The following is a 22,449-nucleotide window of genomic DNA, read 5'->3' as shown; positions in this document are numbered from 1 at the left end:
GTCGCCGTATTATAGGAAAGATGTGAAAGTGTTGGAAAGGGTGCAGAGGAGATTTACCAGGATGTTGCCTGGTATGGTGTGAAAATCGTATGAGGAAAGGCTGAGGGGCTTGAGGTTGTTTTCGTTAGAGAGAAGAAGGTTAAGAGGTGACTTAATAGAGGCATACAAGATGATCAGAGGATTAGATAGGGTGGATAGTGAGAGCCCTTTTCCTCGGATGGTGATGGCTAACACTAGGGGACATAGCTTTAAATTGAGGGGTGATAGATATAGGACAGATGTTAGAGGTAGGTTCTTTACTCAGAGAGTAGTAAGGGCGTGGAATGCCCTGCCTGCAGCAGTAGTAGACTCGTGAACATTAAGAGCATTCAAATGGTTATTGGATGAACATATGGATGATATTGGAATAGTGTAGATTAGAGGGGCTTTAGATTGGTTTCACTGGTCGGCGCAACATCGAGGGCCGAAGGGCCTGTACTGCGCTGTAATGTTCTATGTTCTATCAGGAGTATAGACACACAGAGGGACCTGGGTGTACAAGTCCACAGATCCTTAAAGGTGGCAGCACAGGTGGAGAGGGTGGTGAAGAAGGCATATGGCATGCTTGCCTTTATTGGACGGGGCATAGAATATAAAAGTTGGCATATGATGTTGCAGCTGTATAGAATGTTGGTTAGGCCACATTTGGAATACTGTGTCCAGTTCTGGTCGCCACACTACCAGAAGGATGTGGAGGCTTTGGAGAGAGTACAGAGGAGGTTTACCAGGATGTTGCCTGGTATGGAGGGTCTTAGCTATGAGGAGAGATTGGGTCAACTGGGGTTGTTCTCTCTGGAAAAACGGAGGATGAGTGACCTAATCATAGAATCATAGAAACCCTACAGTACAGAAAGAGGCCATTCGGCCCATCGAGTCTGCACCGACCACGATCCCACCCAGGCCCTACCCCCATATCCCTACATATTTTGCCCGCTAATCCCCGCATCTCAGGACACTAAGGGGCAATTTTAGCATGGCCAATCATCCTAACCCACACATCTTTGGACTAATGGAGGTGTATAAAATTATGAAGGGCATAGATAGGGTGAACAGTGGGAAGCTTTGTCCCAGGTCGGAGGTGACGAACACAAGGGGTCACGGGTTCAAGGTGAGGGGGGCAAGGTTCAACACAGATGTCAGGGGGACGTATTTTACACAGAGGGTGGTGAGGGCCTGGAATGCACTCACAAGCAAGGTGATTGAGGCGGACACGCTGGGATCGTTTAAGACTTATCTAGATAACCACATGAACAGACTGGGAATAGAGGGATACAAACGAATGGTCTAGTTGGGCACATTAGCGGTGCAGGCTTGGAGGGCCGAAGGGCCTGGTCCTGTGCTGTATTGTTCTTTGTTCTTTGCTCATGATCCCAGGGTCCATCACTCTCTTCAGGTCAAGCAGTGTTTCACATGAACCTCCTTCCACTTGGTCTATTGCATTCACTGCTCCCAATGTGGTCTACTCTACATCGGAGAGACCAAACGCAGACTGGGTGACCGCTTTGCTGAACACCTTCAGTCCATCCACAAGCAGGGCCCAGACCTTCCTGTCCCTTGCCACTTCATCACATCACCCTGCTCTCCTATCCCTATGTCCATCCTTGGCCTTTTGCAATGTTCTGGTGAACCCCAACGCAAACTGGACGAACAGCTTCCGATTGGACACTTTACAGCCTTCCGCACTGAACATTGAGTTCAACCACTTCAGAGCATGAACTCTCCGCTCCACCTCCATTTATTTTATTTTATTTCATTTATTTTTATCCTATTAATCTTTTTATCCTAGTAATTTATATTATTAAATTTTAAATTTTAAATTTGTTCATCGTTTTATTTGTCCACTTCTAAATCCTCCATCTTGTTCACCATCCCTGCCCTCGTCCCCTCTCCTTTCTACCTTACCCAGGCCATCTGCCACATTGCTCGGGTTTTCCTTTGACCATCTGCACATTTCTTCTGCAATTTGCACATTCCAATCACTTAATGGCCACTCTTGGCACCATTCTCAGCGTACCCCCATAAACCTTGATTCCCTTACTGATTACAAATCTGTCTATCTCAGCTGAGGAGTCTCGGTCTATACTCGATGGAGTTTAAAAAGATGAGGGGGGATCTTATTGAAACATACAGAATACTGAGAGGTGTAGATAGAGTGGACATGGCGAGGATGTTTCCACTCGCGAGAGAGACTAGAACTTGAGGGCACAACCTCAGAATGAAGGGACACTCCTTTAAAACTGAGATGAGGAGGAAGCTCTTCAGCCAGAGGGTGGTGAATGTGTGGAACGCATTGCCGCAGAAGGCTATGGAAGCCAGTTCATGGAGTGTCTTTAAGAGGTAGATATGTTCTTGATCAATAAAGGGATCAAAGGTTATGGGAAGAAGGCAGGAGAATGGGGATGAGAATCATACCTGCCATGATTGAATGGGCAAATTCGATGGGCTAAATGGCCTAATTCTGCTCCTCTATATTATGGTTTTATGGGCTGTGAACGAACTTAATGACCCAGCCTCTACAGCTCTCTGCGGTAAAGAAATCCAGATTCATTCCCCTCTGAGAGAAGAAAGTCCTCCTCAGCTCTGTCTTGAATGGGTGACCCCTTACTCTGAGATCATGGCCTTTTATCCTACACTCTCCCACAAGGGGAAACAACCACTCAGTATCTATCGTGTCAAGAAACCTGAGAATCCGATATCTGTCAATAGGTCACTTCTACTTCTGCGAAACTCCAACGAATACAGGTACTACCTGTTCAACCTCTCCTCGAAAGAAAACTCCTCCACACCCAAGATCGACCTCGTGAACTCTCTGGACTGCCTCCAATGCAAGTATCCATTTCTTTAGTTCAGGGTGTGACAATACTGTGCCTTTAAGACATTTCTTGCTTATTTACATCATCATTCTTTGAAGGCTTTTCAAGCAGTTCCTTTGCAAGATTTTATTGGCACCATTTTGTCTTTAACTGCTTCCCTTTAACTAATACTGAAGCAATATAATGGACATCATGTTTATTTCTAATCTGCCTTAATGCAGTAACCTGGGATTTTATGATCCTTTTGGGAATTGCTGGGTGGAGCATGATTGACAGGTCAGGTGCTGCCTGGGGACAGATTTTTCCACAGTAAAGTCCAAGGGTTTAGATTCATTTTCCTCAAATGCTGTTTGAAAACTTGCAACAGAAAACAGTGGGCTCGATTCTCCGGCCTCCCAGTCACGTCTTTCCTGCTGGCGGGAAGTGGCACGATGTTTGCGAGTGGTGGGATTCGCTGGTCCTGCCACTGTCAAAGGGAATCCCCATTGACGTCACCCCACGCCGACCGGAAACCCGTGGGCTGGGGTACACTCCCAAAGGGACCAGAGAATCCTGCCAGCGCAAATGGCCGGAGCATTCCAGCCAGTGCCTCTGTTTCTCTCTCTCCAGACGCATGTTGGAACTCCCAGGACTGGGAAGCATCAGATTTTTAATCCAACATTGAAAAGAACTATTCACAGCAGTTGTCAAAAAGTTGAAGATTCAGCATCATGTGAGCATACTTGCTGTTTGTGCCAAGTCTAGAAAGGGTGTATATCTGTGGGATGGTATTTGACTTGGAAGAACATAGATAGGTTAAGGTTTATACTGAATCATGTTTGGTTCTCGTATTTGGTAAAAGTTATGCTTTTTTTTCTTTTTATGTTTCAACTGTGCTGTTAAATAAACTTTGCTTGACAAAATCTTCCTGGTGGGTCACTTGAGCCCAATCTTACATCTTACACACACCCGCGCCAAATTCAAATATAAACATTTAGGGTCTTGGTTAACTTTACAAAACAAATTGGAGTTTCTGGCCTGGGTCACAAGAAGGGGACCACACGTTTTTGCACCTTGGGGAACTGCACCATAAACCTTCCTCCATTAACCAGTACAATTTGTTTACTGCCACTCAGCCAATTTCACATCCATGTTGTGACTTCCTCTGTAGAGACATGAATTCCAACCTTGCTCCCAAGTATGCTGTTCGTCAGTGTTTGAAATGCCTCATGGAAGGCTATGAACAGCACGTCAACAGCACTGGCCGCATGATTGCACAGTGGTTAGCACTGCTACCTCACAGCACCAGGTTCCAGACCCGAGTTCAGTTTTGGCCTCTGGTCACTGTCTGTGCGGAATTTACACATTCTCCCCATGTCAACATGGGTTTCCTCCAGGTGCTCTGATTTCCTTCCACAGTCCAAAAGCCGTGTGGGTTAAGTTGATTGGCCAGTGCAGACTCGATGGACCGAATGGCCTTCTTCTGCACTGTCGGGATTCTATGGTTGCCATCTGCAACACTTTTCATTACATCCCTCAGAAACCACAACAATTTAGTGCAGCAGAATTTTCATTGAACAAATCCCTACTTGTTTCCCTTAATTAACCATTAGTTATTCGTGTAAGTATTAATTATGTTCCTAAATATTGTTTCCAGAATTGCCCCAGCAGGTAAATAAGACTAACTGGCCTGAACTTGCTTGAGATACACTGTAATATCATATAAACAAGGATGTAACCTTTGTAAGCCTCAAGCCTTCTGGAACTACCCCAGTGTGTAACAATGGCAGGGATATTTTATGATGTGGAGATGCCGGCGTTGGACTGGGGTAAGCACAGTAAGAAGTCTCACAACACCAGGTTAAAGTCCAACAGGTTTATTTGGTAGCAAATACCATAAGCTTTTGGAGCGCTGCCCCTTCGTCAGATGGAGTGGAAATCTGTTCTCCAACAGTGCACAGAGACACAGAAATCAAGTTACAGAATACTGATTAGAATGCAAATCTCTACAGCCAGCCAGGTCTTAAAGGTACAGATAATGTGGGTGGAGGGAACATTAAACACAGGTTAAAGAGATGTGCATTGTCTCCAGACAGAACAGCTAGTAAGATTCTGCAAGATCAGGGGGAAAGCTGTGGGGGTTACTGATAATGTGACATAAATCCAACATCCCGGTTTAGGCCGTCCTCATGTGTGTGGAACTTGGCTATCAGTTTCTGCTCAGCGACTCTGCGCTGTCGTGTGTCGTGAAGGCCGCCTTGGAGAACGCTTACCTGAAGATCCAAGGCTGAATGCCCGTGACTGCTGAAGTGCTCCCCCACAGGAAGAGAACAGTCTTGCCTGGTGATTGTCGAGCGGTGTTCATTCATCCGTTGTCGTAGCGTCTGCATGGTTTCCCCAATGTACCATGCCTCGGGACATCCTTCCCTGCAGCGTATCAGGTAGACAACGTTGGCCGAGTTGCAAGAGTATGTACCGTGTACCTGGTAGATGGTGTTCTCACGTGAGATTATGGCATCCGTGTCGATGATCCGGCACGTCTTGCAGAGGTTGCTGTGGCAGGGTTGTGTGGTGTCGTGGTCACTGTTCTCCTGAAGGCTGGGTAGTTTGCTGCGGACAATGGTCTGTTTGAGGTTGCGTGGTTGTTTGAAGGCAAGAAGTGGGGGTGTGGAGCTGGCCTTGGCGAGATGTTCGTCTTCATCAATGACATGTTGAAGGCTCCGGAGGAGATGCCGTAGCTTCTCCGCTCCGGGGAAGTACTGGACGACGAAGGGTACTCTGTCCACTGTGTCCCGTGTTTGTCTTCTGAGGAGGTCGGTGCGGTTTTTCACTGTGGCGCGTCGGAACTGTTGATCGATGAGTCGAGCGCCATATCCTGTTCTTATGAGGGCATCTTTCAGCGTCTGGAGGTGTCTGTTGTGATCCTCCTCATCCGAGCAGATCCTGTGTATTCGGAGGGCTTGTCCGTATCCGTTCTCCCGAATCCGGAAGGCTGAGTGGCGATCTGAAAGAAGTCCACAAAATACTTACAGGGAAAGAAAGGGTGGATAAGATTAAACTGTTTCCACTGGTTGAAGGCTGTAGAGCCAGGGGCCAGAATCTCAAAATTAGGGACAAGCCGTTCACAAGAGATGTGAGAAAACACTTCGACACCTAGACACCTAGTTGATGTCATATACATGGATTTTAGTAAGGCGTTTGATAAGGTCCCCCATGGTCGGCTTATGATGAAAGTGAGGAGGTGTGGGATAGAGGGAAAGTTGGCCGATTGGATAGGTAACTGGCTGTCTGATCGAAGACAGAGGGTGGTGGTGGATGGAAAATTTTCGGACTGGAGGCAGGTTGCTAGCGGTGTGCCGCAGGGATCAGTGCTTGGTCCTCTGCTCTTTGTGATTTTTATTAATGACTTAGAGGAGGGGGCTGAAGGGTGGATCAGTAAATTTGCTGATGACACCAAGATTGGTGGAGTAGTGGATGAGGTGGAGGGCTGTTGTAGGCTGCAAAGAGACATAGATAGGATGCAAAGCTGGGCTGAAAAATGGCAAATGGAGTTTAACCCTGATAAATGTGAGGTGATTAATTTTGGTAGGACTAATTTAAATGTGGATTACAGGGTCAAAGGTAGGGTTCTGAAGACTGTGGAGGAACAGAGAGATCTTGGGGTTCATATCCACAGATCCCTGAAGGTTGCCACTCAAGTGGATAGAGCTGTGAAGAAGGCCTATAGTGTGTTAGCTTTTATTAACAGGGGGTTGGAGTTTAAGAGCCGTGGGGTTATGCTGCAATTGTACAGGACCTTGGTGAGACCACATTTGGAATATTGTGTGCAGTTCTGGTCACCTCACTATAAGAAGGATGTGGAAGCGCTGGAAAGAGTGCAGAGGAGATTTACCAGGATGCTGCCTGGTTTGGAGGGTAGGTCTTATGAGGAAAGGTTGAGGGAGCTAGGGCTGTTCTCTCTGGAGCGGAGGAGGCTGAGGGGAGACTTAATAGAGGTTTATAAAATGATGAAGGGGATAGATAGAGTGAACGTTCAAAGAATATTTCCTCGGGTGGATGGAGCTATTACAAGGGGGCATAACTATAGGGTTCGTGGTGGGAGATATAGGAAGGATATCAGAGGTTGGTTCTTTACGCAGAGAGTGGTTGGGGTGTGGAATGGACTGCCTGCAGTGATAGTGGAGTCAGACACTTTAGGAACATTTAAGCGGTTATTGGATAGGCACATGGAGCACACGAGGATGATAGGGAGTGGGAGAGCTTGATCTTGGTTTCAGATAAAGCTCGGCACAACATCGTGGGCCGAAGGGCCTGTTCTGTGCTGTACTGTTCTATGTTCTATGTTCTATGAGTCTGATTAACAGCAGAGGCTTTTTTTAGTTTAGTTAGGGCATTATAATTGGTACAGGTTTGGAGGGACTGGTCCTATGCTGCACTTTTCTTTGCTCTTTGTTCTTTGCTCTTTGTTATTTGATATGGAGTAAGTTGGGATCAAGATTTTGAACTTGATGATCAGCCATGATCAAAATGAATGTCACAGGAGGCGCAAAGGGCTGAATGTCTTGCTCCTGCTTTTATTTTCTATGTTTCAGTGATTTTTCTGCATGGCCGTGTTACATGCATTATTGATGTGGAGGTGCCGGTGTTGGACTGGGGTGAACACAGTAAGAAGTCTCACAACACCAGGTTAAAGTCCAACAGGGTTATTTGGTAGCAAATACCATAAGCTTTCGGAGCGCTGCTCCTTCGTCAGATGGAGTGGAAATGAGAGCACATTTCCACTCCATCTGATGAAGGAGCAGCGCTCCGAAAGCTAATGCTATTTGCTACCAAATAAACCTGTTGGACTTTAACCTGGTGTTGTGAGACTTCTTACTGTGTTACATGCATTCTGCCAGGATCAGTTACCTAACTAACTTGAAATGATTATTCACATTTCAAATGCTGTCCTCTAACCTGCCTGGGGAGTACATTACATTTCACAAAGTATAAGGATCTTGATTAATTGGGCGAGTGGGCCAATGAATGGCAGATGGAGTTTAACTTAGATATATGCGCGGTGATGCATTTTGGTAAATCGAACCGGGGCAGGACGTACTCAGTTAATGGTCGGGCATTGTGGAGAGTGATCGAACAAAGACATAGAACATAGAACATAGAACATTACAGCGCAGAACAGGCCCTTCGGCCCACGATGTTGCACCGACCAGTTAAAAAAAAACTGTGACCCTCCAACCTAAACCAATTTCTTTTCGTCCATGAACCTATCTACGGATCTCTTAAACGCCCCCAAACTAGGCGCATTTACTACTGATGCTGGCAGGGCATTCCAATCCCTCACCACCCTCTGGGTAAAGAACCTACCCCTGACATCGGTTCTATAACTACCCCCCCTCAATTTAAAGCCATGCCCCCTCGTGCTGGATTTCTCCATCAGAGGAAAAAGGCTATCACTATCCACCCTATCTAAACCTCTAATCATCTTATATGTTTCAATAAGATCCCCTCTTAGCCGCCGCCTTTCCAGCGAAAACAATCCCAAATCCCTCAGCCTCTCCTCATAGGATCTCCCCTCCATACCAGGCAACATCCTGGTAAACCTCCTCTGCACCCTCTCCAAAGCCTCCACATCCTTCCTGTAATGTGGGGACCAGAACTGCACACAGTACTCCAAGTGCGGCCGCACCAGAGTTGTGTACAGTTGCAACATAACGCTACGACTCCTAAATTCAATCCCCCTACCAATAAACGCCAAGACACCATATGCCTTCTTAACAACCTTATCTACTTGATTCCCAACTTTCAGGGATCTATGCACACATACACCTAGATCCCTCTGCTCCTCCACACTATTCAAAGTCCTCCCGTTAGCCCTATACTCAACACAACTGTTATTCCTACCAAAGTGAATTACCTCACACTTCTCCGCATTAAACTCCATCCGCCACCTCTCGGCCCAACTTTGCAACCTGTCTAAGTCTTCCTGCAGACTACGACACCCTTCCTCACTGTCTACCACACCACCGACTTTGGTGTCATCAGCAAATTTGCTAATCCACCCAACTATACCCTCATCCAGATCATTAATAAATATTACAAACAGCAGTGGCCCCAAAACAGATCCCTGAGGTACACCACTTGTAACCGCACTCCATGATGAATATTTACTATCTCAGAGCACAGGTTCATAGCTCCTTGAAAATGGAGTCACAGGTGGACGGAGTAGTGAAAAAGGCATAGACAGAGAGGCTTGTTTGGTTTCATTAGTCAGAACTTTGAATACCAGAGTTGGGACGTCTTGTTGATGTTGTTGTGATGACTTCAGCCAGGTTAATGAGGTTGGCTTGCTCGGGTATGAACTACCTGATGAGTCCTGTGTGCTTGCTTCAGCAGCACATATTCTAAAATTGGAACGATACAGAGAAGATTAGCACGGCCCCTGCGCAAGGATGACACGCAAATTCGTGAAGCGTTCCATATTTTTGTCCCTCAGTTAATTTGATTTAGTTTAATTAGTTGGTACCAGAAAGGATGGACCCAATGAGTCCTAATTGATGGTTAAATCAGGGAGCCTCATGCTCCCTATTTAAAGCAGGTGTGTCAGACTCCCAGCCTGCATTCAGCAGGGAGCACCTGGAGAGCTGGCTGTGTACAGATGTACGGTGTAAACAAAGTAACTTGGTGACGGGACATTCGCCTCCGAGGAGTTATTACATAGAACATAGAACAGTACAGCACAGAACAGGCCCTTCGGCCCACAATGTTGTGCCGAGCTTTATCTGAAACCAAGATCAAGCTATCCCACTCCCTATCATCCTGGTGTGCTCCATGTGCCTATCCAGTAACCGCTTAAATGTTCCTAAAGTGTCTGACTCCACTATCACTGCAGGCAGTCCATTCCACACCCCAACCACTCTCTGCGTAAAGAACCTACCTCTGATATCCTTCCTGTATCTCCCACCACGAACCCTATAGTTATGCCCCCTTGTAATAGCTCCATCCACCCGAGGAAATAGTCTTTGAACGTTCACTCTATCTATCCCCTTCATCATTTTATAAACCTCTATTAAGTCTCCCCTCAGCCTCCTCCGCACCAGAGAGAACAGCCCTAGCTCCCTCAACCTTTCCTCATAAGACCTACCCTCCAAACCAGGCAGCATCCTGGTAAATCTCCTCTGCACTCTTTCCAGCGCTTCCACATCCTTCTTATAGTGAGGTTGTACAAGACTTAGTAAGGCCACACTTGGAATACTGTGTACAGTTCTGTTCACCTTATTATAGACAGGATATTATTAAACTAGAAAGAGTGCAGTAAATATTTACTAGGATGCTACCAGGACTTGATAGTTTAAGTTATGGGGAGAGGCTGGATAGACTGAGACTTTTGGAGTTATAAGGAGAAGTTGCATAGACTGAGACTTTTTAGTTATAAAGAGAGGTTGGATAGACTGGGGCTTATTCCCCTGGAGCGTAGGAGGCTTCGGGGTGAACTTATAGAGGTCTATAAATTAATGAGGGGCATAGATGAGGTAGATAGTTAGCACCTTTTCCCAAAGGTAGGGAAGTCTAAAACTAAAGGGCATAGGTTTAAGGTGAGAGGGGAGAGATACAGAAGGCTCCAGAGGGGCACTCTTTTCACTCAGACGGTGGTGAGTGCCTGGAACAAGCTGCCAGAGGTAGTAGTCGAGGCGGCTACAATTTTGCCTTTTAAAAGCATTTAGACAGTTGCAGTATAGAGGGATATGAGTGGAATGCGGGCAATTGGGACTTGCTTAGTGGTAAAAAAATCTAGGTGGCATGGACAAGTTGGTTCGAAGAGCCCCTGTTTCCATGCTGTAAAACTCTAAGTCACAAATTTTTCTCTCAACTGGTAAAGTTCAAAAGTAAATGATTGGATTAGCTACCAATCTCACATGATAAAATAAAGTTTATTCATTAATGTCACAAGTAGGCTTACATTGACACCGCAATGAAGTTACTGTGAAAAACCTCGAGTCACCACACTCCGGCGTCTGTTTGGGTACACTGAGGGAGAATTTAGTATGGCCAATGCACCTAACCAGTGAGTTTTTGGGACTGTCGGGCTAATTCACGCATCCAGAGGAAATCAAGCAGACACGGGGAGAATGTACAGACTCCGCACAGACAGTGACCCAAGCAGGGAATCGAACCCGGTTCCCTGGCACTGTGAGGCAGCAGTGCTAACCACAGTGCCACCATGCCACCATAAGGCTAAGTTATTTGTATTTTTATATCTTCCTATTAGCAAACATAGTGACGATTGTGATCCTGTCTCGAGGAAGGTGAGGTCTCTCCAAATGTGTCACCAGTTACCTCGTCTGCATGACAACCGCAGATCTACTTTTGATTATCACTGATTCAATATGGAGACAGATTCCTATTCGTTACTCGACTCAGTTTCAGTTCATGTGGAACATTAAAACTTGTAACATCCATGCCATCGTGCTGTATGCAGCTACGGATTGCTCTGTCTGGTTCACTGTCACTTTCATAGAAATCATAGAAATCATAGAAACCCTACAGTGCAGAAAGAGGCCATTCGGCCCATCGAGTCTGCACCGACCACGATCCCACCCAGGCCCTACCCCCATATCCCTAGATATTTACCCGCTAATCCCTCTAACCTACGCATCTCAGGACACTAAGGGGCAATTTAGAATGGCCAATCAACCTAACCCGCACATCTTTGGACTGTGGGAGGAAGCCGGAGCACCCGGAGGAAACCCACGCAGACACAAGGAGAATGTGCAAACTCCACTCAGACAGTGACCCGAGCCGGGATTCGAACCCAGGTCCCTGGAGCTGTGAAGCAGCAGTGCTAACCACTGTGCTACCGTGCCGCCCCATTGTCAAAATGCAATCTTCGACAAGCATCATTCTGCAAATCAATCAGATTTTCTTCATTGAATCTTTTCACAAGGACCATGGTATCATTGCAAAATAAATAAAAGAGAAATATTGTCAGAGACATTGTGTAAATCTCTCATTCGGGTCCTGTCCTTCAGGAAATAGAGCTTTGAATAGGCTTAATTACTGACCTATCAGTCTCGCTTCGAATATCATCAAAGCAATGGGAAGTGTCATCGACAGTGCGATGGAACATTGTTCCTCAAGTGTGATAGAGGCGGGTTCATAAGAGGCATTCTAAAGAGGATGATGATGTGAATAGAAGGAAGGTGGAGGGCTATGAGGGGAAAGGCAGGGGAGTGGGATTAAGTCAAAATCTCTCAGTGGGAGAGCATTTTGGAGATAGTGATCATAATTCTATCTCCTTTACATTAGCATTGGAGAGAGATAGGATCAGACAAGTTAGAAAAGTGTGTAATTGGAGTAAGGGGAATTATGAGGCTACCAGGCAGGAAATTGGAGGCTTAAATTGGAAAGAGGTTTTCTCAGGGAAATGTACGGAAGAAATGTGGCAAATTTTCAGGGAATATTTGTCTGGAGTTCTGCATAGCAATGTTCCAATGAGACAGGGAAGTTATGTTAGGTTAGAGGAACCGTGGTGTACAAAGGCTGTAATGAATCTAGTCAAGAAGAAAAGAAAAGCTTGCAAAAGATTCAGGGAGTGATGCACATCAATTTAGACTCGAGGCTCGAAGCTCAGTAAATGAAGGCTTTTATTTACTATTAATGAAGCTACCAGAACTTAAGTACACTATCCCAGACTGAAGGGGTCCCGGCCAGAGCAGGGACTCTTATACCTCTCCCAGGAGGCGGAGCCCGACTGGGATGTGCCACAACACTACAATACAAAGGTGTAACAACCCCACCCTAACCCCAACAGCAACAATAGCACAATCCAACAGTAACATATGTACATCCTTGTAGTCCTGGCCAGCCCCTGGCTCAGCACTATCCAGTGGGAACCAACGATGGTTCACCACAGGGAGCTAGGTAATGTTAGAGATCTAGAAGAGTATACGGTTAATAGGAAGGATCTTAAGAAGGAAATTAGGAGAGCCAGAAGGGGTCATGAGAAGGCCTTGGCAGGCAGGATTAAGGAAAACCCCAAGGCATTCTACGAGTATGTGAAGAGCGAGAGGATAAGACGTGAAAGAATAGGACCTATCAAGTGTGACGGTGGGAAAGTTTGTATGGAACCGGAAGAAATAGCAGAGGTACTTAATGAATACTTTACTTCAGTATTCACTATGGAAAAGGATCTTGGTGGTTATAGTGCAGATTTGCAGCGGACTGAAAAGCTTGAGCATGTAGATATTAAGAAAGAGGATGTGTTGGAGCTTTTGGAAAGCATCAAGTTAGATAAGTCGCCGGGACCGGATGAGATGTACCCCAGGCTACTGTGGGAGGCGAGGGAGGAGATTGCTGAGCCTCTGGCGATGATCTTTGCATCATCAATGGAGACGGGAGAGGTTCCGGAGGATTGGAGGATTGCGGATGTGGTTCCTTTATTCAAGAAAGGGAGTAGAGATAGCCCTGGAAACTATAGACCAGTGAGTCTAACCTCAGTGGTTGGTAAGTTGATGGAAAAGATCCTGAGAGGCAGGATTTATGAACATTTGGAGAGCTATAATATGATTAAGAATAGTCAGCATGGCTTTGTCAAAGGCAGATCATGCCTTACGAGCCTGGTTGAATTTTTTGAGGATGTGACTAAACACATTGATGAAGGAAGAGCAGTAGATATAGTATATATGGACTTCAGCAAGGCATTTGATAAGGTGCCCCATGCAAGGCTTATTGAGAAAGTGAGGGGGCATGGGATCTAAGGGGACATTGCTTTGTGGATCCAGAACTGGCTTGCCCACAGAAGGCAAAGAGTGGTTATAGATGGGTCATATTCTGAATGGAGGTTGTTCACCAATGGAGTGCCCCAGGGATCTGTTCTGGGACCCTTGCTCTTTGTGATTTTTATTAATGACCTGGATGAGGAAGTGGAGGGATGGGTTGGTAGGTTTGCTGATGACACATAGGTTGGAGGTGTTGTGGATAGTGTGGAGGGATGTCATTGATCGGATGCAAGACTGGGCGGAGAAGTGGCAGATGGAGTTTAACCCAGATAAGTGTGAGGTGGTTCATTTTGGCAGGTCAAATAGGATGGCAGAATATAATATTAATGGTAGGACTCTTGGCAGATTGGAAGATCAGAAGGATCTTGGGGTCCGAGTTCATAGGACGCTCAAAGCAGCTGTGCGGGTTGAGGCTGTGGTTAAGAAGGCGAATGGTGTACTGGCCTTCATCAATCGAGGAATTGAGTTTAGGAGTCGTGAGATAATGTTGCAGCTATATAAGATCCTGGTCAGACCCCACTTGGAGTACTGTGCTCAGTTCTGGTCGCCTCATTACAGCAAGGATGTGGAAGCCATAGAAAGGGTGCAGAGGAAATTTACAAGGATGTTGCCTGGGTTGGGGAGCATGCCTTATGAGGATAGGTTGAGTGAGCTCGACCTTTTCTCCTTGGAGAGATGAAGGATGAGGGGTGACCTGATAGAGGTGCATAAGATGTTAGAACAAAGAACAAAGAACAAAGAACAATACAGCACAGGAACAGGCCCTTCGGCCCTCCAAGCCCACGCCGCTCCCTGGTCCAAACTAGGCCATTCTTTTGTATCCCTCCATTCCCACTCCGTTCATATGGCTGTCTAGATAAGTCATAAGTGTTGAGAGGTATTGATCGAGTGGACAGTCAGAGGCTTTTTCCTAGGGCTGAAATGGTTGCCACAAGAGGACACAGGTTTAAGGTGCTAGGGAGTAGGTACAGAGGAGATGTCAGGGGTAAGTTTTTCACTCAGAGGGTGGTGGGTGCATGGAATGGGCTGCCAGCAACGGTGGTGGAGGCGGATTCAATAGGGTCTTTTAAGAGACTTTTAGATAAGTACATGGAACTTCGTAAGATAGAGGGTTATAGGTAAGTCTAGTAATCGCTAAGGTAGGGACATGTTCGGCCCAACTTTGTGGGCTGAAGGGCCTGTATTGTGCTATAGTTTTTCTATGTTTCTAAAATACTCGTTTGGAGAGCCAGTGCAGACACGATGAGCCAAATAGCCTCCTTCTGCAATATAAAAAACTCTGTTGCTTCTGTGATATGTCTTGGGACGAGGTTGGATGATCAGCTTTGTCCACACATAGTTCAGGTCTGTGACTTCTCCCTGCTATGGATGACAAGGTGTATCTTCATGTTTTTGAATTATTTTACTATCTTTCCACAGTCAGTGCAGGGGAAACACTGTCACTCTGATGGCTGTGAGTGTCATTTTCCAGCATGGGTTATTAAGGCACTGCTCGTTAGCACTGCATATCTGACGAAGGAGCTGTGCTCTGAAAGTTTATGGTATTTGCTACTAAATAAACCTGTTGGACTTTAACCTGGTGTTGTTAAACTTCTTACTGTGTTCACCCCAGTCCAACGCCGGCATCTCCACATCATCACCTCATAGAGCCAGAGACCCGGCTTAAATTCTGACCTTGGATGACTGTGCTTGGGATCTTGCATGTTCTCCCCGTGTCTGTGTGAGTTTCCTTGGGGTGCTCTGGTTTCCTCCCACAATTCAAAGATGTGCAGGTCAGGTAGATTGGTCATGGTAAATTATGCTTTAGTATCTCAAGATGTGTAAATTAGGTGGATTGGCCATGTTAATTTGCCCCTTAATGTGCAGGTTGGGCCTTTGGCCATGGTCATTTTCCCCTTTGTGTCCAAAGATGTGCAGTTTAGGTTGATTGTAAATGGTAAATTGCCCCTTAGTGTCCAAAGGTGTATACGTTAGGTGGATTGGTCATGCTAAATTGTCCCTCAGTGTCCAAAGATGTGCAGGTTAGGTGGATTGGCCGAGGTAGATTGTCCCTTGGTGTACAAAGATGTACAGTTTAGGGGGATTGGCCATGGGAAATTGCTCCGTAGTGTCCCAAGATGTATAGGTTAGGTTGGGGGGGGGGGGGGGGGTCAGTCGGGTAAATACATGGAGTTACGGGGATAGGATCTGGGTAAGATGCTCTATCAGAGAGACAGTGAATGCTCGATGGATCGAGTGGCCCACTTCTGCACTGCAGTGATTCTATGAGAGAATACATTCATTTGTGCATCTCCATCCTGGTTTTGACATATACTTTGCACTGGAAGAGCAGAGCACATTTTCCCTCCCTGTCAATTAACGTGGACACTTACAAACTGTTCTTCATCTGCTCATCGAATTGTCGCTGCTGTGGCTGGTTTCAGTTCTGTATTGATTGGGTCGACTCCATTTCTTCTCTTGAAGTACCGGCTGTGGTTGGTTCTGTTCACAATTGACCGGTTCCTCCCTCATGTAATATTGAAGTGTTTGAACCGGTTATGGTTCAGTGCAATAATCTCCTGCCCCACCCCCACTCTGCCTTCCCACCTAAATCAATGCCATTATTTAGTTCAGTGCCACATTAACTGGGAACACATTCTGTCTTCACCCGAATAGTAGGAATAAATGGACTGAGTCCTTCAGTACCTCTAGTCCATCCGACATTCAATTTGATTATTGTGGTTTGTATATATATATTTGTTTAGCCACATACGTGACTGACAGAAAACTGTGAAACTCAATTCATTCCTTTGGGGAGAGAATTGTGTATAAATTTCAGATGTAAAGTTGATTTATTCACGTCGCAAGTAGGCACACATTAACACTTAAACAAAGTTACTTTAAAAATCTCCCGATCGCCACACTCCAGCGCCTGGTCGATTACATAGAGGGAGAATTTAGCACGGCCAGTGCACCCAATCAGCATGTCTCTCGGACTGTGGGAGGAAATTGGAGCGCCCGGAAGAAACAAACGCAGACTTTGATTTGATTTGATTCTTTTGATTTGATTTATTATTCAAGGACTCCACGCACTAAATATACTTTCTTCCACCTTCTTCCATCAGGAAAAAGATACAAAAGTCTGCGGTCACGTACCAACCGACTCAAGAACAGTTTCATTCCTCTTCCCTGCTGCCATCAGACTTTTGAATGGACCAACCTCGCATTAAGTTGATCTTTCTCTAAACCCGAGCTATGACTTTAACACTACATTCTACACCCTCTCCTTTCTATTCCATTCTATGAATGGAAGCTTTGTCTGTATAGCGCACAAGAAACAATACTTTTCACTGTATACCAATACATATGACAATAATTTGATGTGATTTATTATTGTTACATGTATTAGTATACAGTAAAAAGTATTGTTTCCTGCGCACTATGCATACAGAGCATACCGTTCATAGAGAAGAAAAGGAGAGAGTGCAAAATGTAGTGTTACACTAGGGTGTAGAGAAGATCAACTTTAGTGCAGGGTAGGTCCATTCAGAAGTCTGTTGGCATCAGGGAAGAAGCTGTCCTTAAATTGGTTGGTACGTGACCTTAGACTTTTGTATCTTTTTTCCCAACGGAAGAAGGTGGAAGAGAGAATGTCCGGGGTGCGTGGGGTCCTTAATTAAGCTGGCTGCTTTGCCAAGGCAGCGGGAGGTGTAGACTGAGTCAGTGGATGGGAGGTTGGTTTGAGTAATGGACTGGGCTTCATTCACGACTCTTTGTTATGAAAATCAGGTGATTCCAAAGGAATGTTGGAATTTTAAAAGTCCAGTTTCTTGCTGGAGCCTGTTGCTAATATTTAAAGGGCGGTACAGTTGTGAGAATGCTGGCATTTACTGCAGAAAGCTATCTATCTTATCTGGAAAATGTCAGCAGCTCTGATAGCATCTTTGGAGATAGAGTAGAGCTCTGAGAAAGGGTCATCCAGACTCAAAATGTTGGCTCTATTCTCTCTCCACTGATGCATTCAGACCTGCTGACTTTCTCCAACATTTTCAGTTTTTCTTTCAGATTCCTGCAACCAGAATATTTTGTCTTTATTACATATAGTCTTATGATTTGGGATCAATTTGCTTGTTGCTCTATGATAATTATGGACTGTGATGTATATATTATATATATATACAGTGGAGCCCGTTGTAACGCGATGGTTGGGGTCTATAAAATGTTATCGCGAATGTTATTGGGGTTACGCTAAATCGGGGTCGCGCTAAATCACTAAACCGGAAATTTCCGTTCTCTATGAACGGAAATGACCAACATCGCGTCATATCCGATTTCGCGCTAAATCGGGGTGCGTTAAAACGGGGTTCCACTGTATATATATATATATACATATAATACATATATATTTTTTGTATATATATATATATGCTGTATGTTGGGGTTTGGGTGCTGTCTGCCCCTTCAAGAGTTCGGGTCAGGTGACCCCTGGGCTATTATCTCCGCCCAGTGTTGGATCCTGTTGGACGGTCTTCGACCTGGCTGTGAATGAGTGCACAACTCCAATTAACAGCTCCCAGTATTGAAGTATTCAAGCCTACCTTGTAATTCTTCATGCCGCTTAGTCCACCGAGACATTCATCTACATTTCCGGTTGCCTCGGAAAAGCAGCCAGCATAAACAATTCTCCACGCACCCCTGACATTCTCTCTTCCACCTTCTTCTATTGGGAAAAACATACAAAAATCTGAGGTCACATATCAACCGACTCAAGAACAGCTTCTTCCCTGCTGCCATCAGACCTTTGAATGGTCATATTAGACATTCAGCTGATCTTTCTCTTTGCCCTATCTTTGACTGTAACATTATATTCTGTACTCTATGAATTGTATGTTTTGTTTGTAACAGCTGGCAAGAATCAATACTTTTCAATATATCACAATGCATGTGACAATAATAAATCAATTCAATTCAATTGAATATGGACAGTTATTGTTCATCATATCAAATGAGAGATATATGGATTGGATGAATAAATCTATGGCTTATTGACCCCTGACCCAGCACAGACAGAAGCTTTTGCACCTACCCTGAATTAACCGACTCCTTTGAAAGTCTTATGCTATGAATTCAAGTCATTCTTGCTATTTCCACATAGCCATCCATATTGTTTCTTTGCATTTTCTTGATGTAGCCAACTGCCTTTCAAAAGCTACGATTGAACCTAGTTCGGTGAGTTTAATATGTTCACAAGTGCAGTAAGGGTCGCAGGCTGCTGCATCTGAATTCTTCAAACCTGCTTTTGGTTCGCTTCCTGAGTTCAGCATCCGGTTATTAGATAGGATGACAACTATGAGCAATTCTGCCTCAGTTTCTTCCTAAATATCCCCAGTGATAATTGAATAACATCATAAAGTCTTCCTTCAAACTTGGCTTTTCTAGACTGAATGATGGCTAATTCTCACCAGGTAACAGAAGTTATGGGTGGTATGGGGGCACTGTTGCCTCACAGCGCCAGGGACCTGTGTTCAATTCCAGCCTTCGGTGACTGTCTGGAGTTTGCAGGTTCTCCCCGTGTCTGTGTGGGATTTCTCCAGGTGTTCCAATTTCCTCTCATGCTCCAAAGATGTGCAGGTTGTGTGAATTGGTCATCGCAAGTTGGCCCTTAGTATGCAGAAACGTGCAGGTTGTGTGGATTGGCCATGCTAACTTGCATCTTAGTGTCCCAAGATGTAAAGAATATGTGGATTGGCCATGGAAAATTGTTCCTTAGTTTCCAAAGATGTGCAAGTTAGATGGATTGGCCATGTTAAATTGTTCCTTAATGTCAAAGATGTGGAGATTAGGTGTATTGGCCATGCAAAATTGCCCCTTATTGTCCCAAAATGTGCAAATTAAAATTAAACAACTCACTGGAGGAGGAGGCTCCACAAATATCCCCATCCTCAACAACGGAGCACCCCAGCACATCAGTGCTAAAGATAAGGCTGAAGTATTCGCAGCAATCTTCAGCCAGAAGTGCCGAGTGGATGATCCATCTCGGCCTCCTCCAGTGGTCCCCAGCATCTCAGATACCAGTCTCCAGCCAATTTGATTCACTCCACGTGATATCAAGAAACGGTTGGAGGCCCTGGATACTGCAAAGGCAATGGGCCCTGATAACATTCCGGCAATAGTACTGAAGACTTGTGCTCCAGAACTTGCCACTCTCCTAGCCAAGCTCTTCCAGTACAGTTACAACACTGACATCTACTCAACAATGTGGAAAATTGCCCAGGTATGTCCTGTACAGAAAAATCAGGACAAATCCAACCCAGCCAATTACCGCCCAGTCTACTCTCGATCATCAGTAAAGTGATGGAAGGGGTTATCATCAGTGCTATCAAGCAGCACCTGCTCAGCAATAAGCTGCTCAGTGACGCCCAGTTTGGGTTTCGCCAGGGTCACTCAGCTCCTGACCTCATTACAGCCTTGGTTCAAACATGGACAAAAGAGCTGAATTCCATGGGGTGGCACGGTAGCACAGTGGTTAGCACTGCTGCTTCACAGCTCCAGGGACCTGGGTTCGATTCCCGGCTTGGGTCACTGTCTGTGTGGAGTTTGCACATTCTCTTCGTGTCTGCGTGGGTTTCCTCCGGGTGCTCCGGTTTCCTCCCACAGTCCAAAGATGTGCGGGTTAGGTTGATTGGCCATGCTAAAATTGCCCTTAGTGTCCTGGGATGCGTAGGTTAGAGGGATTAATGGGTAAATATGTAGGGATATGGGGGTAGGGCCTGGGTGGGATTGTGGTCGGTGCAGACTCGATGGGCCGAATGGCCTCTCTCTGTGCTGTAGGGTTTCTAAGATTTCTAAGATTCTAAGATTTCCAGGGGGCAAACTCTCCGCTGGTTAGAGTCATACCTGGTACATAGGAAGATGGTTGTGGTTGTGGAGGGGTCAGTCATTTCAGTCAGTCTCTCAGGAGAGTGTCCTGGGCCCAACGATCTTCAGCTGCTTCATCAATGATCTTCCCTCCATCATAAAGTCAGAAGTGGGGATGTTCGCCGATGATTACACAATGTTCAGCACCATTCACAACTCCTCAGATTCTGAAGCAGTCCACGTTCAAATGCAAGAAGATCTGGACAATATCCAGGTTTGGGTTGACAAGTGGCAAATAACATTCGCGCCACACAAGTGCCAGGCAAAGACCATCACCAATACGAGACACTCTAACCATTCTAACCACCACCCCGTAACATTCAGTGGTGTTACCATCACTGAATCCCCCACTGTCAACATCCTTGGGGTTACCATTGACCAGAAACTCAACTGAACTCACCACATAAACACAGTGACTACAAGAGCAGGTCAGAGGCTAGGAATACTGCGGAGAGTAACTCACCCCCTGACTCCCCAGAGTCTATCCACCATCTACAAGGCACAAGTCAAGAGTGTGATGAAATGTTCCCCACTTGCCTGGATGGGTGCAGCTCCAACAACACTCAAGAAGCTCGACACCATCCAGGACAAAGCAGCCCGTTTGATTGGCACCACATCTACAAACATTCAATCCCTCCACCACCGACGCTCAGTAGCAGCAGTGTGTACAATCTACAAGATGCACTGCAGCAATTCACCAAAGATCCTTAGACAGCACCTTCCAAACCCACAACCACTTCCATCTAGAAGGAGAAGGGCAGAAGATAAATGGGAACACCACCACCTGCAAGTTCCCCTCCAATCCACTCACCACCCTGACTTGGAAATATATCGCCGTTCCTTCGCAGTCGCTGGGTCAAAATCCTGGAATTCCCTCCCTAACGGCATTGTGGGTCGACCCACAGAACATGGACTGCAGCGATTCAAGAAGGCAGCTCATCACTACCTTCTCAAGGGCAACTAGGGATGGGCAATAAATGCTGGCCAGCCAGCGACTCCCATGTCCCACAAATACATTTTTTAAAATGTTGAGTGGATTGGCCAAGTTCATTTGCCCCTTAGTGTCCAAAGATGTGCAAGTTAGGTGGATTGGCATGCTAAATGGCCACTTGTGACCACTGTGATTGGCATGCTAAATGGCCACTAAATGACCAAAGATGTGTAGTTTAGGTGGATTGACCATGTTAAATTGCCCTTAGTGTCTAAAGATGTGCACGTTAGGTGAATTGGCCATGCTAAATTGTCCCTTGGTGTACTGTGATGTGCATGTTAGGAAGATTAGCAATGGTAAATGCACAGGGTTATGGGGATAGGGCAGAGAGGAAGGTCCGGGTTGGTTGCTGTTTCATAAAAATGGTGCCGACTCAATGGACCGAATAGCTTCCTTTGATACTGTCGGGGACTCTATGGTTCGATGTTTCTATGGGTGTCTCATTCCTGCTTTTCTAATAAATCTTCTGTGCCCCAGCAGACATCCAGAATATATTTGTGCGACATTTTCTTCTGTAGTATTTGAACTAGATTCAAGCGAAGTGGCAGTAGCTGTAGAGGGGACATGAGGAAGGACATTTTACGCAGAGGGTAGCTGGTTATCTGGAATTCGCTGCCGAGTTGAAGGTGGAAGCAGAGACCCTGAATTAATTTAAAAAGTGCCTGGATCTGCACCTTAGGTGCTGTAAGCAGCAGGGATATAGGATGGGTGCAGGAAGGTGGGATTATAAAGGGCACCCGGGTATCTTTGTATTGTCATGGGGAAGATGGGCCGAATGGTGAATGTCCTTGCCATCAGACACATTCTCGCATCCAGTGCAGCCGCAGAGACTTCGGGCTCACAGTGATGGGAGGAATCAGAGTGACCCTGAGATGGAGAGCCGGAGAATGTCAATCGTCATACTGCTGTCTGTACCGGGTAGCTTCATCCTCTTCCAGATGGTGTATGCTAGCGA

General features: G+C 45.7%; 1 non-coding gene across 1 annotated transcript; it reads left to right on the top strand.

Annotated features, from left to right (window-relative positions):
- The first annotated feature begins 9,208 nt into the window (after positions 1-9,208).
- Positions 9,209-9,315, top strand: LOC144485837 (U6 spliceosomal RNA). The gene has a single exon (XR_013496193.1). It is a non-coding gene; the product is annotated as a U6 spliceosomal RNA (small nuclear RNA).
- The last annotated feature ends 13,134 nt before the right edge of the window (positions 9,316-22,449 follow it).

The sequence above is a fragment of the Mustelus asterias genome, unplaced genomic scaffold, assembly GCF_964213995.1.
Source record: "Mustelus asterias unplaced genomic scaffold, sMusAst1.hap1.1 HAP1_SCAFFOLD_234, whole genome shotgun sequence".
Lineage (NCBI taxonomy): Eukaryota > Metazoa > Chordata > Chondrichthyes > Carcharhiniformes > Triakidae > Mustelus > Mustelus asterias.
This window is presented reverse-complemented; position numbering and strand designations above follow the sequence as displayed.